The 17,720-nt window shown below is 41.6% G+C and overlaps 1 protein-coding gene across 3 annotated transcripts in view; it reads left to right on the forward strand.

Moving 5' to 3' along the window:
* The window catches only part of FGF13 (fibroblast growth factor 13), a 542,638-nt gene that overhangs the window by 302,289 nt on the left and 222,629 nt on the right, over window positions 1-17,720 (forward strand). The gene's annotated exons all lie outside the window — the stretch shown is intronic.

Below are 17,720 nucleotides of genomic sequence, written 5' to 3' on the forward strand. Positions count from 1 at the left end.
TTTTGTGTTCCTTTCTGTAGGTCAGAGTCCTTTCCTAAGCTCATGTGATTGTTGACAGAATTCAGTTGTTTGTGGCTGTAGGACCAATGTCACCGTTTATTGCTGGCTGTCAGTTGGGGGCCATTCTCAGCTCCTAGAGACTGCCCAGAGATCCTTGCCATGTGATCCTCTCCCAGGCCTGCTCACCTAGCACCTTACTTCTTCAAAGCCAGCAGATGAAGCTCTCTTTTAATGCTTTCACAACTGATTAAGTCAGGTCCATCAGATTAATGTTTCTTTTGATGAACTCAAAATCAACTCATCTGGGACCTGAATTATATCTTAAAAATCTCTTTACATTAGCCGTATTCTGTTGCTAAAAGCATATCACAGGTTCTGCTCACATTTTAAGGGAAGAGATCATACAAGGATGTAACGCATTGAGCATCACATTAGGGTGTATCCACCACAATGTAGAACTATCACCCAGATTGGTAAGAGATGGGGAGAAGAGGGCTGATGCTTACAATGAAAAACCAAAGCAGTTAAGTCAAACTTCGGTTGAAGAAATGGGCAAGTTGTCTCTTCATATGTCCCAGCTTCCCATGGTGTGTGTTTGCATTAGTCAGGGTTATTTAGAGAAAAAGAACTAATACAGTGTGTGTGTGCATGCGCACACATGCAGGTAGGTGGATAGATAGATAAGGAATTGCCTTTCACGATTACAGAGGCAGACAAATCTCAATATCTGCAGGGTCAGCCAGCAAGCTGGAGACTTAAAGAGTTGATGGTGTAGTTCCAGTCCAAGTCCAAAGGCCTGAGAACCGGGACAGCCAATGGTGTAGTTCTAGTCAGTTGTCTGGAGGGCTTGAGACCCAGGAAGAGACAGTGTTTCAGTTCAAGTTCGAAGGCAAGAGGAAAGCTGATGACTCAGTTCAAATGTCATCAGGGATGAAGAATTTTTTATTACTCGGGGAGGGTCAATCTGGTTCTATTCAGGCCTCCACCTGATTGGATGAGGCCCACCCACATTATGTAGGGCAATCTGCTTTACTCACTCTACCAATTTAAAAAACACATTCATAGAAACACCCAAAATAATGTTTGACAAATTATCTGGGGACCTCATAGTCAAGTCAAGTTAACACTTAAAATTAACCATCACATTGTTCTTCAGTAGTTGCATGCCCTTTCCCCTGACAAGTGGTCTGATCCAATTATCATGACAACAGATCTCATCCAGTTTCTGCTATTCCTGTGAAACTGAGTCAGAACTGAGGTACTTTCTTCAGGCTGTTTCCTGCACCCATTGCTGGAGCACATTACAGGTGTGGTTAAAGGGTTTTTTTAGGCTGTGTGCTTCCGGTAAGCTGCTGGGAGACGAGAAGCAAGCTGTACTTGCTCAGGAAAAAAGGAGAAAAGATGAAGCCAAGATCAGAGGCCAGAAGCTGCCTGAAATTTGCCAGTGAGGCATGCCTATTGCTTCTATTTGCCTTTGCCACTTCCTCCATTCATTGTGACCACCTTAAATATGGACATCAAAAAGAGAATTGTGTTCCTCTTCTGCTCACCAGATATTTGGTAAGGGACTTCCAAAGTTCCCTGCAGAGCAGAAGAAATTATAGAGAAATGGCTTGCTGAAAGTCTGGTAACCAAAAATTGCATGTGAGTCAGTCCATGAGCATTGTTCCTTCCTAGACCTGTGATCCACCCTGCCCTCAGCCCGAAACATTTTTTAAGGTCACCATAGCTTCATCTGAGGATCTCTTTGCCAGCTAAAGACTCACATTAGGTGATGTCTCAAGCAGCTGAGAATATCTCACATACATTAAGCTTGTCTTTGAGAGGTTGTCAGTTAAACAGGTGCTACACAAAGACATTGGCAATGAAAAGAGAGGAAAGAACTGCTCTCTAGACAACTCTAAAAGGATCATGATTATTCTGCATTTCATAGGAACTCTAAAGGTATCTCTTCTACTACTCAGCAATTAAGCAACTAGTTGACTGGGAAAGAATTTATGTGGAACTTTTTGCCCTGGCTTTCTTGAGTGTAATCTTGAACTCCACTTACCTGTCCATTAAGGAGGGAAGCAGAGGGCTGTCTTTAGTATGAAAGCTGGGAAATGGTACCACTCCCCTAGCTGACATTTTTCAGGCTTTTCAATTTCTAGATGACACCAACAGGCACTCCCCTAATGACCAGGTTTCTCAGCATGAGTCTAATTAATGCAAAAATTGGAGGCATGTCAGTGGGGACTCACTGGCAAGGGCCATCATAAAAGTCAGGGAGGTCACATTTGGGAAGCTTGTGCCACCTCCTGTTGTGGACACTGCTCCAATGCAATTCAAGAGGAATGAATTCACAGCTCTATTTCCCCCTTGCATTCATGTCCCTGTTCCTGCATATTTCTTGCATTATCTTTCCCCATTTCCTTATTGCTGCTTTGAAATAGAATAGGGATTTGGACAGAGTTTCCTGTGGGACTACAAGAGCATCAGTCAATAACCAGTGATTTCCATGCAGCAGCAGGTTTTTAAATTATTGTGGCAGCCTGCTCCTTCCATCTGTCAAGGAGCAAGACGGCACTCATTCCTCTTTCTCCTCCCTTCTACCTCATCTTATCCTCATTTTTCCCTCCAGTTTTTCCTGACCTTGTAGCACAGATCTCCTAGTATTGATCTTGGCCACGAAAAACAGTGAGCGAGAACCAGATTGGCTAGCAGAGCTTGATATTTTGTAGAGGTTTTAGTCTTCTCCATGTTTCTGAGTATTCACAAAGATTGCTGGGAGTTTGTCGGGTAGGGAGGCAGAAAACCCCCAAAACACTCTTTTTCTTCCTCTGTCCAAGTTCTGACCACATTAAGAAATAAATCAAATGAGAACAGTGTATGTAAAACAATTAGACTGACATATCCACTTGGTCACAGACAGCTCTGAGTCACAACACAGACTCGTCTTCCTCTCCCACCCCTCACGTATCACAGGCCCCCCACCTACAGCACTTAAGGCATAAAGGCACAGAACTGGCTCCCCAGGAGAAAGAAAAAAGGAAGAAGCTGGGCTCGGGACTGCTAGTTTCTCTTGTAAAACTTCACCATTCAGTCTACCACTTCCAGAAAAGAGTGAATCACAGGGTGACGGAAGCCAGCAATGTTGTGCTAGTGAGCTTCACGTGGAAGAAACCATCGAGGAGAGGGAAAGAACACCACCCCTCCATGTAAGCTCTGGAAAATACTTGAAGGTCATCTGGCCAACTCTAGTTAAGGAAACATGGACTCACACAGATGATGTAGCTTATACAATGAAAAGTAGAGTGTAGGCTGGGCTAGAAGTCTGGGCACCTCAGGTCTAAGGTTGTTCTCCCAACATTCCTCTTTATTCTAGCACTTGAAGTGTTAGATTTGTTCGGTAGGCTATTTGACTTAAAGACAGAATGAAAATAGAGTTTAGAGGACAGAAACAAGAATGGTGTGGGGGTTCAAGAGAATCGATTTCTCAAGAATGTTGTTTTGCAAACTGCCCATCATCACCTCCATCACGGCCATCAATACTCTCCTGCGGTGTTAATGTTTGCTGAGTACCTACTTGATCACACTCTATATAGATGTATTTAGTACAATGAGATACTACAGGGAAGATCTAAGTGTGAGATGTCTCTCCTCCTTGCCAAAAGTGTAGAATTAGCTAATCCATAGTAAGTACTTTCCCCCTGGGAAATGTATATCTGAGGGAATTACCATTATCAAAGGGTGTCTACATTAGTGTTGTTAGATGCTGTTAGACATGACTTCTTTTCATTAGAGTCTGTATTCCTAGTGTATATAACCAGAATCTATCTACTTCCTCCCCCCTAAAACCACTGCCACTGGTCATACTATCATCTCTTGCCCGGATTATAATAGTAGCCTCTTAACCAGTCTCTCTGCTTCCATCTTGGCCCCCTGGAGTCTGTTCTTTACATAGCAGCAAGAGTGAACCTTTGATCTCATAAACCAGATCACATCATCTTCTATCTGACACCATTTAGTGGCTCCCTGCCAGTCAGAATTAAAGCCAGAGTTATTATAATGGGCTACATGAGCAGGCTTCCTGTTACCTTTCTGACCTCATCTCCTGCCACTCTTCCCTCCACCTCTAAGTTCCAGCCACACTGGCCTCCTTCATTTCCTGCAAAAATAGCAATTCACACTTCTATCTCAGGAACTTTGCATTTTTGATCCCTCTACTGGGAACTCTTTTCCCCTAGAAATCTCCATGGCTCGCTCCCTTCTGCACTTCCTCCAGACCTCTGATCCAATGTCTCCTTGTTAGCGAGGACTTCTATATTATGTAGATCAGGCTAGGTTATACTTCAGTAACAGATAGCCAACTGACGTATTAGAAGCTTAACTCATAAAAGGTTATTTCTCATTTATGTGGGTCTAGCAGCAATTCAAGGCAGCTCCCTTCCAATCAGTGACTCAGAGATCCTTTAGGTCTTGTCTTAATGATTTCTTTACTATCTGTTTACTCCCCACCACCCACAGATGTATAAACTCCTTGATAGCAGAGTTTTTGTCTACCTTTTCTTCCCTATCTGCTGTATACCGTATGCCTCAAATAGTGCCTGGCATATAGTAGATTCCCAGTAAATATTTGTTGAAAGAAATGTTGAAAGGTAGTGTTAGGAGAGGGAATGGAAAATATAAACCTCAAAGGAAACAAATTTGTGTGTATATTTTCTTCTCAGGTTAAAGACAGTGAGGATCTGTCAATTCTACATACGATATTTGGTTATTGTTATTTTTTTCTTTATTTTTTTCATTTCAGCATATTACAGGGGTACAAATGTTTAAGTTAGAAGGCTCATGGACTTTAGAACCTATTTAAGTTTTCAGTGTTAAGGTTTGAATATTGAATTAGTTTTCCGTTGCTGCCATAACACATTACCACAAACTTAGTGACTTAAACAACACAAATTTATTATCTTACATTTATGTAGGTCAGAAGTCAGGCACACATATCCCCAGGCCCAAATTAAGGTCTTGGCAGGCTACCTTCCTTTCTGGAGGCTCTAGGAGAGGATCTGTTTCCTTGCTCATTTTGATCCTTAGCAGAATTCAGTTCCTCATAGTACGGAGATCCCTGCTTCTTTGCCGGCTGTCAACTGAGGGCCATGCCTAGTTTATAGAGGCTATGCGTACTCATAGCCCCCTTCCCACATTTACAAAGACATCAATGGCAGGCTGAGTCCTCTCACACCTTCAATCCCTCCCACCTTGTCTTCCTTTCCATCTCTCTGACCCACTCTTCTACCTCCCTCTTTTGGTTTTAAGAGTTCATGTGACTACATCAGGCCTACCTGGATAATTCAGGCTAATCTACCCCATCTGAAAGTCAACAGATTAGAGACCTTAATTCTATCTTCAACCTTAAGGTAACATAGTCAAAAGTTCCAGGGATTAGGAGGTAGGCACTACCACAGTATACGAACATATTCTGCCTACCACAGATATACAAACAAATATAAGATAAGAGTATAGGCTTAAGGGGCATGCAGACCTGGGTTTGAGTCTCAGCTCTACATCTTGATAGCTGGGTTACTCAGGATGTGTCTTAACCTCTTTGACATTCAGTTTTCTTTATATCAAATAGAAAAAATAATATTACCTGCCTCATAAATTGCCGTGAATATTCAAAGTGATATGATGTGAAAATATGTGATACACATTAGGAACTCTATTTTACTATCAAAGATAATGATGTGTATTCCTAATGTTCTAAATCTGAGCATCAAACCCAGAGCCCACCTTGGAAGACCTTACCTTTAATAGGATACAAGTGGCCAAGTGTTCTTTTGCTAAAACCTCAGTTAACCAGCTGGGTTTATAGGGAATGAGAGGGAAGTTAAATCTAAGTGTTTATAATTCATTTATACCTAAATCATTGAGTGCTATTTTAAGGACATTTGATGGCTAGAGGCTTTTAAAATAACTGTAATGCCTTTTACTTAAACAGAAATGCTGCCAAGAGTAAACAAACTCAAATACCATTTGCTTTGAAATTCTTCTCAAACAAATTTGGAGTGGGTTCTAACCTGGCACAATATATTCTTCCATCTGTAATCCCTGCAGGGACAGCCATCCTGAGAAGATACACCAGCTCTATTTACCGAATGGGGAGTTAGAAACTGGCAGGCATGAGTGCAAAGAAAAGCACCCATTTAATTGGAATGTTTCTTTCTCTATTAGAATTACTTTCGGGATTTCAACTATTGTAATTATGTTCTAGTGCAATCCATTAGCTAGAAATGTGCTTCTTTTAACTTTCTAAGGGGGAGGAATTTCTCCACAGCATTATAGGTAGAGAACTGCATTTCCTGGAGGTGTTGAGGACCATTTGAGCTTGAAAATTGATGAATATGATGTTATGGCCAAATTGAACTAACTGCCTTTTGATGAGCTTGAGTGCAGCTTGTGACTAACTAGGGAGAGAAGGATTTAACCAGTGTGTGTTTTAAATGAAATGAGGGACCAGGACTCACACCTTAATCAAGTGGAAGAGCCTTCTCCTACCTACATTCCTCTGCCTTCTTCCTCATCACTGGCACAGTCATATTACATGGAAAGCCAGGCAGCACAAAGCCACAGTGATGTACATATACTTCACAGTTTTGAGAGATGGTTTTTATAGATCAGCCTATATATTGATATCTGCTTTATGGTTTTTGCCAGAGGGTCAGTCTAGATGGATTGCTAATGAATTTGAGTGAATCCTCACTAATGCCACTGGGAGTGGAGCGCGGGACGAACAGGGAGGCACATGTGATCACAAACACTGGCGGGAAGGGGAAAAAAGAGAACTATACTTGCTTGAAAATGAAGGTATTTCCTGACTAATAAAGTAAAATGAGCTTTCCACTTAGATACCTTTCTTGGGTGAGAAGGGGTATGGAGAGGTGGAGTTGAACATGATGGCACTGATCACTCTCCCAGTCATATAATTTTAAAGCAACATTGGAGTATAATTTTGCAGCCACTAGTGCTAGGATCAAGAAATTCCTAGCTGTCAACAGAGCCCATCAGGCAGGGTTTCCTGAGCTCACAAGACATCCTGGAGACTTGGGGCAACAACCAGGACCAAGTTTCTCCCTTGACTTGTGAGATTTGGATCAAAAATTAGTTTTTAAATTACCAAAAAAAAATACGAAGGGAATAGTGATGACGATCAGTGCAGGACTCTTCTAGCACACCATGTGAAAAAGCGTCGTGTTGATGAGCACATTTTCTAGGAAGACACAGGTGTAATGCATGAGAGTGCACTCTATAGTATACTGGCCAGGAAACCTCAGTCCCCTGAGATTTAATGCTCTAAAAATGGAAAAGATCGAGAGGAGAAAATAGGCTTTCTCTAGCAATTTAGCCGGTGGTGTTGCCCAAGAAAGATCTTAAGATCAAAGGCTGAGAAGATTTCAGTCAAGAAAGTTTCTGTGAGTAATTATGACATCATTCTGTAAGCCTAACTGGAGCTTCTATTCTGATAGTTATTAAAAGCAAAGGCATGTGTCTTGCCTGAGACACACACACACACACACACACACGGCACAGCTGTCTGGAACAACAACATGCATAGGGCAGTGAGTTATTTGGGAACTTGTGCCTGAAATGAAGCCAATGACCTCCGTAATTATGCATGGAGGAAGAGGCAAAATTTAGTGCAAAGCAATGCCTAGAATCAATCTGTAAGTAATCTTTAAAGGCTGCCTAGAGATTCAGTCCCTACGACATTGTGGCCATAAGCACTTTGTATTTAAAACCAAATGAGTTGCCAAAAAACATATGAAAAAATGCTCAACATCTCTAATCATCAGGGAAATGCAAATCAAAACCACAATGAGATATTACCTATCTCCAGTGAGACTGACCTTTATCAAAAAGACCCAAAACAATAAATGTTGGCGTGGATGCGGAGAGGTAGGAACACTCATACACTGCTGGTGGGACTGCAAATTAGTGCAACCTCTGTGGAAAGCAATATGGAGATACCTTAAAGAGATACAAGTAGAACTACCATTTGACCCAGCAATCCCATTACTGGGCATCTACCCAAAAGAGCAAAAGTGGCTCTATGAAAAAGACACCTGCACTCGAATGTTCATAGCAGCACAATTCACAATTGCAAAGATGTGGAAACAACCCAAGTGTCCATCAATACATGAGTGGATTAATAAACTGTGGTATATGTATACCATGGAGTACCATTCAGCTTTAAGAAACAATGGTAATATAGCACCTCTTGTATACTCCTGGAAAGCGCTGGAACACATTCTACTAAGCGAGGTATCCCAAGAATGGAAAAACAAGCACCACATGTACTCACCATCAAACTGGTTTTAGCTGATCAACATTTAAGTGCACATATAAGAATAACATGTATTGGATGTTGGGCAAGGGGAGGTGGGAAGGGGGAGGGGGAAGGAGGGGACGGGCATATGCACAAACAATGAGTGCGATGCGCACCTCCGGGGGAATGGACACACTTGAAACTCGGACTTGGGGAGGAGGGAGGGTAAGGGCATCATACGTAACCTAATCATCTGTACCCCCGTAACATGCTGAAATAAAAAAAAAAAAGTAAAAAAAAAAAAATGAACCTGGGAATATGAAAAAAAAAAATGAGTTAAAAAAAAAAAAAACCCAATGAGTGAGATCAAATGAAATTTTTCAATGAAGCCAGTCACAATTAAACATTTTCAAGAAATTCCAGACACCATTATGAAAGAAAAACTGTTTGTCAGTTAATTACGTCATCCATGAGCAGTACAGCTATCTTTTTTCTCCCTTGGGCCATCCACTCTAGTTTGTTTAGAAAGCTAAAGTGAAGATCATGTGAAGCCTCGTGTGGACCAGCAAGAATATAGGTGATTGACATTTTGGTGGGGAGGGGAAAGGAACCTTCCCATTAACGTGAATTCAGCCTCAGTTAAAACTTAGGGAGTACTTGATAGGTAGGAAATGCCTATCATGGGCTAGACACTGTGCTGGATGCTTCCACTCACATCATCTTTTAAAATGGTTAAAACAACTTTATTAGGAATTAAACATTGTGATTCAGTTCGATCATCTGTAAAAGGTAGGAAATTGACTTGTGCAAGGTCACACAATAGGTGGCAGAGGTGCTCTTTGCTCCATCCCAAGGCTATGTTGCCAAGAATATGCATTTAACTGCTGCCCAAGTAAATGTTTGGTTTCGGGAGAGAAGGGAATGAACCCATGCAAAGTACCAACTATGTGACTATGTGCCAGCCACTGTGCTAGGTGCATCTCAAACTTTAATGTGCATAGCAATCACTTCAGGACCTTGCGGAAATAGTTTCCGATTCTGCTGATTTGGACTTGGCAGGGGAGAGAATCTGCATTTCTAACAAGCTCCCAGGTGATAACCCATGCTATTTCAGGGTCTACACTTAAAAATCACTGTCATCCCATTTTATGGATGAAGAAACTAAGTCTCAAAGAGTATGGTCATGGTGGTGGTGAATGGTGGGGGAGCTGTGATTTGAAAGTAGGACAGGCTGATTATAAGGTCTTTGGCAGTACAGTACACTCTACCGCATTGCCTAAGGCCTTTGACGCTTTCTCCTTGAGAGATACATTCGGATTCCAAACTTAATCAAGGGGACTGGCACTTTAAAGTCCCCTTTCTTCTTTACTCAGGACATCTTCTTTGCAGTTAATTGTGCTTACACTTGCAGGTTTTTCTCTTGCTCCTTCAATTAGACTCATTGGTTTGCCACCCTCGCTGCACCTTGGAACCACCTGGGGAACTCTTTAGACTACCAAGGCCCTGCCCTTAGGCCAATTGAACCAGCATCTCTGGAGGTGGGTCTCAGACATGGGCATTTTATAAGAGCTCCCCATGTAATTCTGATGTGCAGCTAGGGTACAGAACCACTGAATTACAAGATTCAAGGAAACGATTTCTGGAAAACGTAGCCCCAATCCCCTTTTTCATGATTCATAAAAGAAGGTCCACCACATTTAATTAGCCAGTCACCAACAAGATTCCCAGTGAGTTCTTGGTACCATTTCATTTTATGACTGTGAGCTTGGATTGCTCTGAGCTTGCAGTTTATGTAAAGATTGGTTCTGTATGGACCCAAAGGGTGCAGAGCCTCTGTGGGGACCTGGTAAGGAGGGACCAGAGTTGAGAGATAGAGCACTGTGGACTGGCTTCAGAGCAAAGACCTGTGTTCTAAAGTCCTGATTTATTCACCAGCAAAGGATCTAGGGGGGATATTTAAAAGAATCAAGTTTGGTTTTATTCAATTCAACAAAACTGGCTAGTTAACAAAACAAGAATATAGAGCAGGGTTGGATTAATGCTATAGAACTCTGAGCAAACTACCGTGGTGTTTCAGGCTGGAACGGGGCTGCTGTGTAGAGATAAGTGCTCCTGGACAGTTTTACACAGTGAATAGCACCACTGCACAAGGATACGTGGCAACCCTGGGCTGAGGTGTGGGAAGAAATGAAAAGAAGATAATCATGAGCCAGAGTCTGCCCTCAGCGAGTAGAGAGGGAAAAATTTTCACTGGGAAGAGTGAGAAAAGACTTTACTTAGAGCAGTAATTCTCGACCCTGTCTGTGCAGTCAAATCACCTGAGGAGCATTTGAAACCTACCAGTGCTCAGGCCCCAGCTAACAGATTCTGATTTAATTGGTCTGGTGTGACACCATGGGTACTTTAGTTTTTAAAAGTCCTCCAGGTGATTCTAATGCTCAACCACAGCTGAGAACCACTGGTTTAGCTTGTGTTTGCACTGGGCAGAATAGAATGCAGACTGGCAGAGATAGCTGGGAGAAACAGAACAAACAGTGTGGGGCAGTTGTTCTCCAATCCAAGTATGATCCCCAACCAGCTGCATCAGTTACCACCTGGGAACATGTTAGAAATGCCCTCAGGCCCCATCCAAACCACCTCAATCAGAAATTCTTGGGGTGGGGCCCAGCAATCTAGAGTCTTAACAAGCCCTCTAGGTGAGTGTGAACCTCCCTTAACTTTGAATTGGACTTGAACAGTGTTTATGGCAAAGAAATGCAATGAGATAAGGCTGGACAACTTGAAAGTAACAGGCGGGTGTCAACTCTCCTGACTGTACCATTGAGATGTACAACAATAGCCAGTGTCCCATAGTGAAATGTACTTCTTTCTGATCTTTCTATATCTTTCTCATGTGCTTGAAATTGGAGCATGGATAAAATATATGTCATGCTGGGGCAGAGGACCTCTGGAGGCAGACTCCACTTTGCTGGTAGAAGCTACACTTTTCTACGTAATGGACCCATTACTGTCTTCAGGTGGGAGATGCATCTTCCCTGGGCACATGGGCCCTTACCTGATGGGAAAGCCAGGTTTTGGGAAAGCTACTTAGGTAAGGCCAGAGATGGCTCCCGAGCCTCCTGTTATTGCTTCTCATTTGTACGTGAGTCAGGATTCTGGTTGGCTGTGCCCCACCTGTTATTCACAACAGGCTCCTGAGGGTACTTGCTAAATGTTAAGCGATGCCACTCAGTGGAGACAGCCTTTGCTGTAGGCTGAGTAGGACTCCCTTTCCCCTTATGCTTTATATTTTGCCAGTTACCTGTTACCTGGGTGATTGGTGTACTCAGCAGTGCATTTCCCCCTCTTCCTGGTCTGGACTGTGTGGGCCAAACTCCCCTGAATGGAATAGCTGAGCCCTTTCAGGATACTGCGGGTCACAGAGGGGCTTCTGGGATTGGTGCCAGTTCTTCAAAAAGAGGTTTATAAGCCAGAGGGGCTTTACCCATCAAGTCCAGTGATTCTCAACCAAGGCGATTTTGCCTTTAGTTGGTGGGTGGTGGGGAGCGCATTTGGCAATGTCTGGAGACATTTTTGGTTGTCACAGCTTGGGGGGGGGTACTACTGGCATCTAGTGGGTAGAGGCTAAGGATGCAGGTCAACATCCTACCATGCACAGAACAGCCCCTCACAATGAAGAATTATTAGGCCCCAAATGTCAAAAGTGCCAATGTTGAGAAACCCTGGCCTAGTCCAAATTCCTTATTTTTGAAAATGAGGCAACTGAGGCTTAGAGAGGTTAAATGGCATTCCAAAGGTCACACAGAAATGGCGAGTCATTGTGGTGATCATGGTTTTCCAACCACGAGAGTGTGGTGCTCAACAGTTCCATCTCTGGCATCTCTGGTTTCCTCCATTACAGCTGCCACTTACTTTGTACTGCTAGGTGCCAGGCAAGGGGCTGTACTCTTCCCATTTATTTTCCCTTCTTCTTAACACACACCTTCAAGGTAGGCATGACTATCCCTAGAAGAGGCTCATTTTGTGCATGCAAAATTACCACGTGCAAAGTATTGTAGTCCATTAGGAAAGCAAAGATGATCCCCAAAGAGATTAAGACATGGTTCTTCACCTCTGGGGGCTTACATTCAAGTAATGAAGAAAAGACATATATGTGAAAATAATTATCAATTTAACTTTTTACTAAAAATCCATGGTAACCAAAAAGCTGTCCCAAGGTACCACAACATAAATTTCCTAAAAAGTTATGTGGAAATTAGGAGTTAGGAGAGGGAGCTGACCATTTGCCTTAGCATTTTGAGAAGGCTGCATGAAGGAGGGCAGCCTTCATTTGGTTAATGAGAATTCTTTAAGTGTATTTTGAGTGCGGCACTGTCCTAGACCCCACATATGAAATGGTAAATGAGACATATAATTTCCCTGCCTCAGGGGGCTTGTATTTTTGTGGGGAGAGCCAGAAGAGACAAATACGAACATATATAAATAAAATAATTACAGATCATGACAAGTATAAACCTACCTAAGGTGGCTGAAAGGGCATCTCTGAGGAGGTGGCATTTTAGTAGAATCCTGAAGGGCATGAAGGGGCAGTTAGAGGGAACAAGTGTAAGGCCTTCAGGCAGGAAAAAGCCTGTCATGTTCTAGAGACTAATGGAAAGCTAATGTGAGCAAGAGGAAGAGGGGCATTGATGAAATTCAGGAGGTCGGGGGGCCACCATGGTAGGAGTTTGCATTTCATTTTACCAGGAAAAGAGCAAAACAGCCTGAAGAAAGATAGGATGGAGGAAGACCTAGTTGTGTTTGTGGGACTGAATGGAGAATGGGGAAGATTGCAAAGGAGAAGGTAAACAAAATTTCTAGAAATATTTTAAAGTTGTTTTTACCTTGCCCAAATTGAAGGACCATTAGCATTCATCAGTTTCATTCAGCGAATTATTTACTTAAGTTACCCATGCACACTTAAAACTACCATCTTTATAGTGTCCACTGTGGCAGTAAAGTTTACAAATCATATATAGATAAGTAGATGGTTAGCTGGGAGGCAAAATGGAGGTCTTGAGCTAACACATTCTGTGGTTGAACGCACTTTCCAGCATGACAGGTGCTCAGTGACATGGAAAAGTAATCGCTCTAATTACTCCATTTTCTTCTCACTTTCTTTCTGATTATGTAAGGAAATTTCATGATCTGTATATTTTGCCATATTTTCTGTTGCATAGATTTTTAAAATATTTTTGTTGGAGTCCCTAATATATGTCTAATAACTTTGGTAGTCTCATTGTTATATATATTTCCATTGCCCTGCTGATCTCAGATTTGCTTTGATTTAAAATCATGTGTCATTAATTATGTTGAGTCATCTTTGTGAAGAGTAAATTTAACAGCAAAAAACCAGCATCATCAAGTAATTGAGGGCTTGTTAACTGCTTTCAGCTTAAAGCCAGCAAATGTTGTGAATTACAATACCCTGGTCAGCGGTCAGGTGCTTTTTGGGGCATTGTCTAAATAGTTTCCCAGGCTGTCTCTGGTTGCTTTTCTGTCTTTGAATATGGGAAAAACTTGTGGGAGACAGGGGTAATTTTGGAAGCTAAGAAATACTGCACAACCCAATTGCTGTCTAATGTATTGATGCTTTTGCAAATTATTCTTACTTTAGACTTGCCGACAAACACTGGAATCTTGGCTTCTAGGCTGGACTTTTCCAATAACTTATTCTGTGACTTTTATGAAGTCACTTCCCCTTTCTGAACTTTATTTTCCTCATGTTTTAAGACAAAGAGTTTGCAATAAATTATCTCTAAAGAAATTTTGTTTGAAATAACGTAGAGGATTGCATCGTATCACTCGTCATACTATTAAATATTCTGGTAGCTGTTTTATGAAACCAATGTTATATCTATTGATAGAACTTTTATAGAGTAAACCAAGAACTGACCTTTCTACACATAGGAAAGATAAATGATTAACTTCTCTAATTAAAAATACATTTAAAAGATACATTACATTGGAATTATTTTTTATTTTATTAAAGATTAAGGTTTGCTATACATTGGTGCTTTCTTTACCTCTAGTTTGAAATGAGAATACTATATTTCCGTGAACATGAGTACCTTAGGCCAGGTCAGCAGGCTTAGACTCTATCAAACTCTCTTACCGTGGCTGTGTCCTGATACTGTCCTTGACCTCAGTGATTGATGAGAAGCCTAGAGAAGATCAGGAATGGTTCAGCAGCAGTCCAGCAGTGCTGCTGAGAAACCAAGCCTAGGTGCAGGCTTGCCTGTGTAATGATTAGTCAAAGAACACCTTTTGTAATGGAAACTAGCTCTTTCATATATTGTGCTCATACCTATCATCCCACCACTAAAATCACTTACTCTTGTTACCTCTGTGTCTGAGTATGCCACCCGTTAGTGTCTGTGTGTCTGTGGATGCGTGGATCTGCACATGTGCACTTGTTTTTTCTTACTCTCTACTGCTCCTATGGGACTTCGGAGTCCTGAGTGGGTGGGCTGTGTGATCAAGGCTGGCGGCACTGGCTATGTGGGCAAAATTTCCTCCCAGAGGCCTACTCCTTGGGAGCTGTTCTCATGCAGCTCCCGGATCCAGAAATCAACTATGAGCCACTTTTGCCATTTTATCTGCCTTGAAGAGTCAAATTGAACCTCTGAAACAGGAGGAAGCTTTGTATAAATCTAATGTCTACCTAATTACTGGAATTTTTTGTTCATCTTCAAGATTGAATAAATATATTGTTGGGAAGGACAACAGGAATCATTGAATGAAATGTGGACAAATGGTTTAAATGAACAGAGGCAGAAGTGGTTGTCAGAGGATATAGGTCGTTTGCAAGAAAGGAATGCACTAGAAGGGGGGGAATGTCAGAAAACATCTAGGAAAAGAAGAATCCCATTCTTTTTGTTCTGTTTTATGAGCTGGCTTCTTTGCAAGCCTCCTTTCTCCTTTCTAGAGCTGGTACCCCTTGGAAGCATGTCATCCTCGTCACTTTCTTAGAGAAATAGAGCAAAAGTACCCACTGCCTTAGTGCTGGGGTCCTGGGAAGTCCCCTTTCATTCCTGCTGCTGTTAACTGCGCGTACAGCCACCCTCTTACTTGAGGGAGCCAAGAGAATAAGTAGATTTGATATAACAGTTTTATTTTTTTATCCAAAATATCCTCAAGTTCAGAGATCTTAGAGACGCAAGTGAGGCATTGCCTATACAATGCCACTTCTTGTTAAAAAAAAAAAAAATCCAAAATGTTTCTAGCTATTTGTCAACATAACACCAACCTACTGTTAGATTGACTATTCTTTTTTCTGTTTACTTGAATTGACTGATGTTTGAGGCATTGAGTAGAGACAGCCTGAGACCCAAAGCTGACCCATTAACTCCCAGATGTTCACGATTTCCAAGGAAATGTTCTGTGCCTGTGGTTATTACTCAGATGGCTCCTTAAATGTTCTCATCTTGGCACCTTTTGCACTTGCTAAATTCAATTTGAAGGAAGAACAGGAGAGAGAGAGACAGAGAGTTTTGTGGAAAACAATTATCCTGTACTTTTGTGACCTTCATGCTTTCCGCATTGTGATGAATTTTTAGGTTAGCTCTTGTATCAGTCAGCATGTCGCTTTCACTAGAATTTTGTTGTATGTTACAGATAACCAGTTGTATCTAATTAAACAATAATGATGACAGTGCAAGGCATTTTCTGGGAATTAATGGCCAGCTGGGAAAAGCTGATGGCTGGAGAGTCAGCCAAAGGCTATTAGCTTCAGTCCACCATTAATCTCCAGAAATGCCCATTTGTGACATCATTGTTGGTATCGAACAATGAAAATGGAAGACAATTTACCGATATTTGTCACGAAATTCTGAATAGCAAGTTTTTTCTACATTGTCCAAAAGTCATTCTCTTTTATCCTCCAGTTGCCCTTTGATCTTAAAATGTTTCCTATATAGCAGTATATAAAAATGTAATTCTCAGTGTCCATATAATTAGGGGTGCTTCTTTTTTTAAGAATTCCAATTTTGGTAGTTTTCTTTAAATATTTTGGATGGTAAAACCAGGATTTGTCTTCAGCTGTGATGCTGGAATTTGATAAGTGTCTATATTATCATAACTATCTGCTTATGGCAGGAAGTGGTTGCAAATGTTTTGAATAGCAGCTGTTGCTAGCAAAGATGTGCATTCAACAACAAGATTCTAAGAAGTTATAGTCACATTCCTAGTAGATGAAGGGAACTCTGCCAGGAAAAGCTGTAGTTGTGTGTATATATAATATTTTTGATTTCTGCTGCTGAATGCTAGAGGAAAATAGAAAGAGAACTGACTAAAATATTCATCACCTTCTTGCATAATTTAATGACTTATAAAGGAAGACAACAATTCCACATACAGGCTATCTATCAAAAACTTGTTCTAAACTCATAATACTAATTTAGAAGTTATGTTGGTTTTTATGCTTTTTTTCCCCCAACCTGAAAGAAAGTTCTTAAAGCCCATTAAGATAGCAGCCAGTGAGCTAGGAATGTATTGCCAAATGTAAAAGCTTCAGATGCCATGTAAATTCAGCCATAATCTGTTTATGTTTTACAAACACCATGGCATTATTCTCCTGATAAGATTTTGCTGGTGGTATTAGTCCTCCTATATGCATGTTAAGTGCATGCATTTGGGGGAGTAGAATGAGTCAACATGTCATTAATCACAGCTTTGGAGGCACTGACTCACTCCTGGTGAAATGGAATGGCCTCATTGGAAAGGGTGTGAAAAAGAAAAAAAATCCATTCTGGGGTAAGTTCCCTGTTTCTGCAAATGCAGATCAAATTTTCACCTACTTTCAGACTAAAGAATGTATCAGCGAACCCTATAAAAACAGACATACTGTTTTTGCAGGCAAAAAACACTGGCGATATACAATCCTGCTTGGGAAACACAAAGGGCCTAGAAAGAAAATGTGGACTGGGAGGAGCCTGGTGTGTATCAAAAGCTAAAATTAGTACACGAGGCCCAGCTCTTCCATAATCCAACAAGATCTTTGTCCCAGTGTTGATTATTAGGCTCCCAACTGGAATCTTTTGTCTTCATTAAGTGGTTTTGAACATCTGAAGATTAGTTGCAACAGCCCCCGTTCTCTTTGGAAATCAAAAAGTAAAGAACAGGCTGGGTGCTGTGGCTCACACCTGTAATCCTAGCACTTTGGGAGGCCAAGGCATGAGAATTGCTTGAGCTCAGCAGTTCCACACCAGCCTGAGCTTGACCAAGTCCTGGTCTCTACAAAAAATAGAAAAATTAGCCAGGCCTGGTGTTGCACGCATGTAGTCCCAGCTCCTCGGGAGGCTGAGGCAGGAGGATTGCTTGAGCCCAGGAGTTTGAAGTTGCAGTGAGCTATCATGGTGAGACTGCACTATAGCCTAGG

This window comes from Propithecus coquereli, unplaced genomic scaffold, assembly GCF_000956105.1.
Source record: "Propithecus coquereli isolate 6110/MARCELLA unplaced genomic scaffold, Pcoq_1.0 Scaffold99, whole genome shotgun sequence".
Taxonomy (NCBI): domain Eukaryota; kingdom Metazoa; phylum Chordata; class Mammalia; order Primates; family Indriidae; genus Propithecus; species Propithecus coquereli.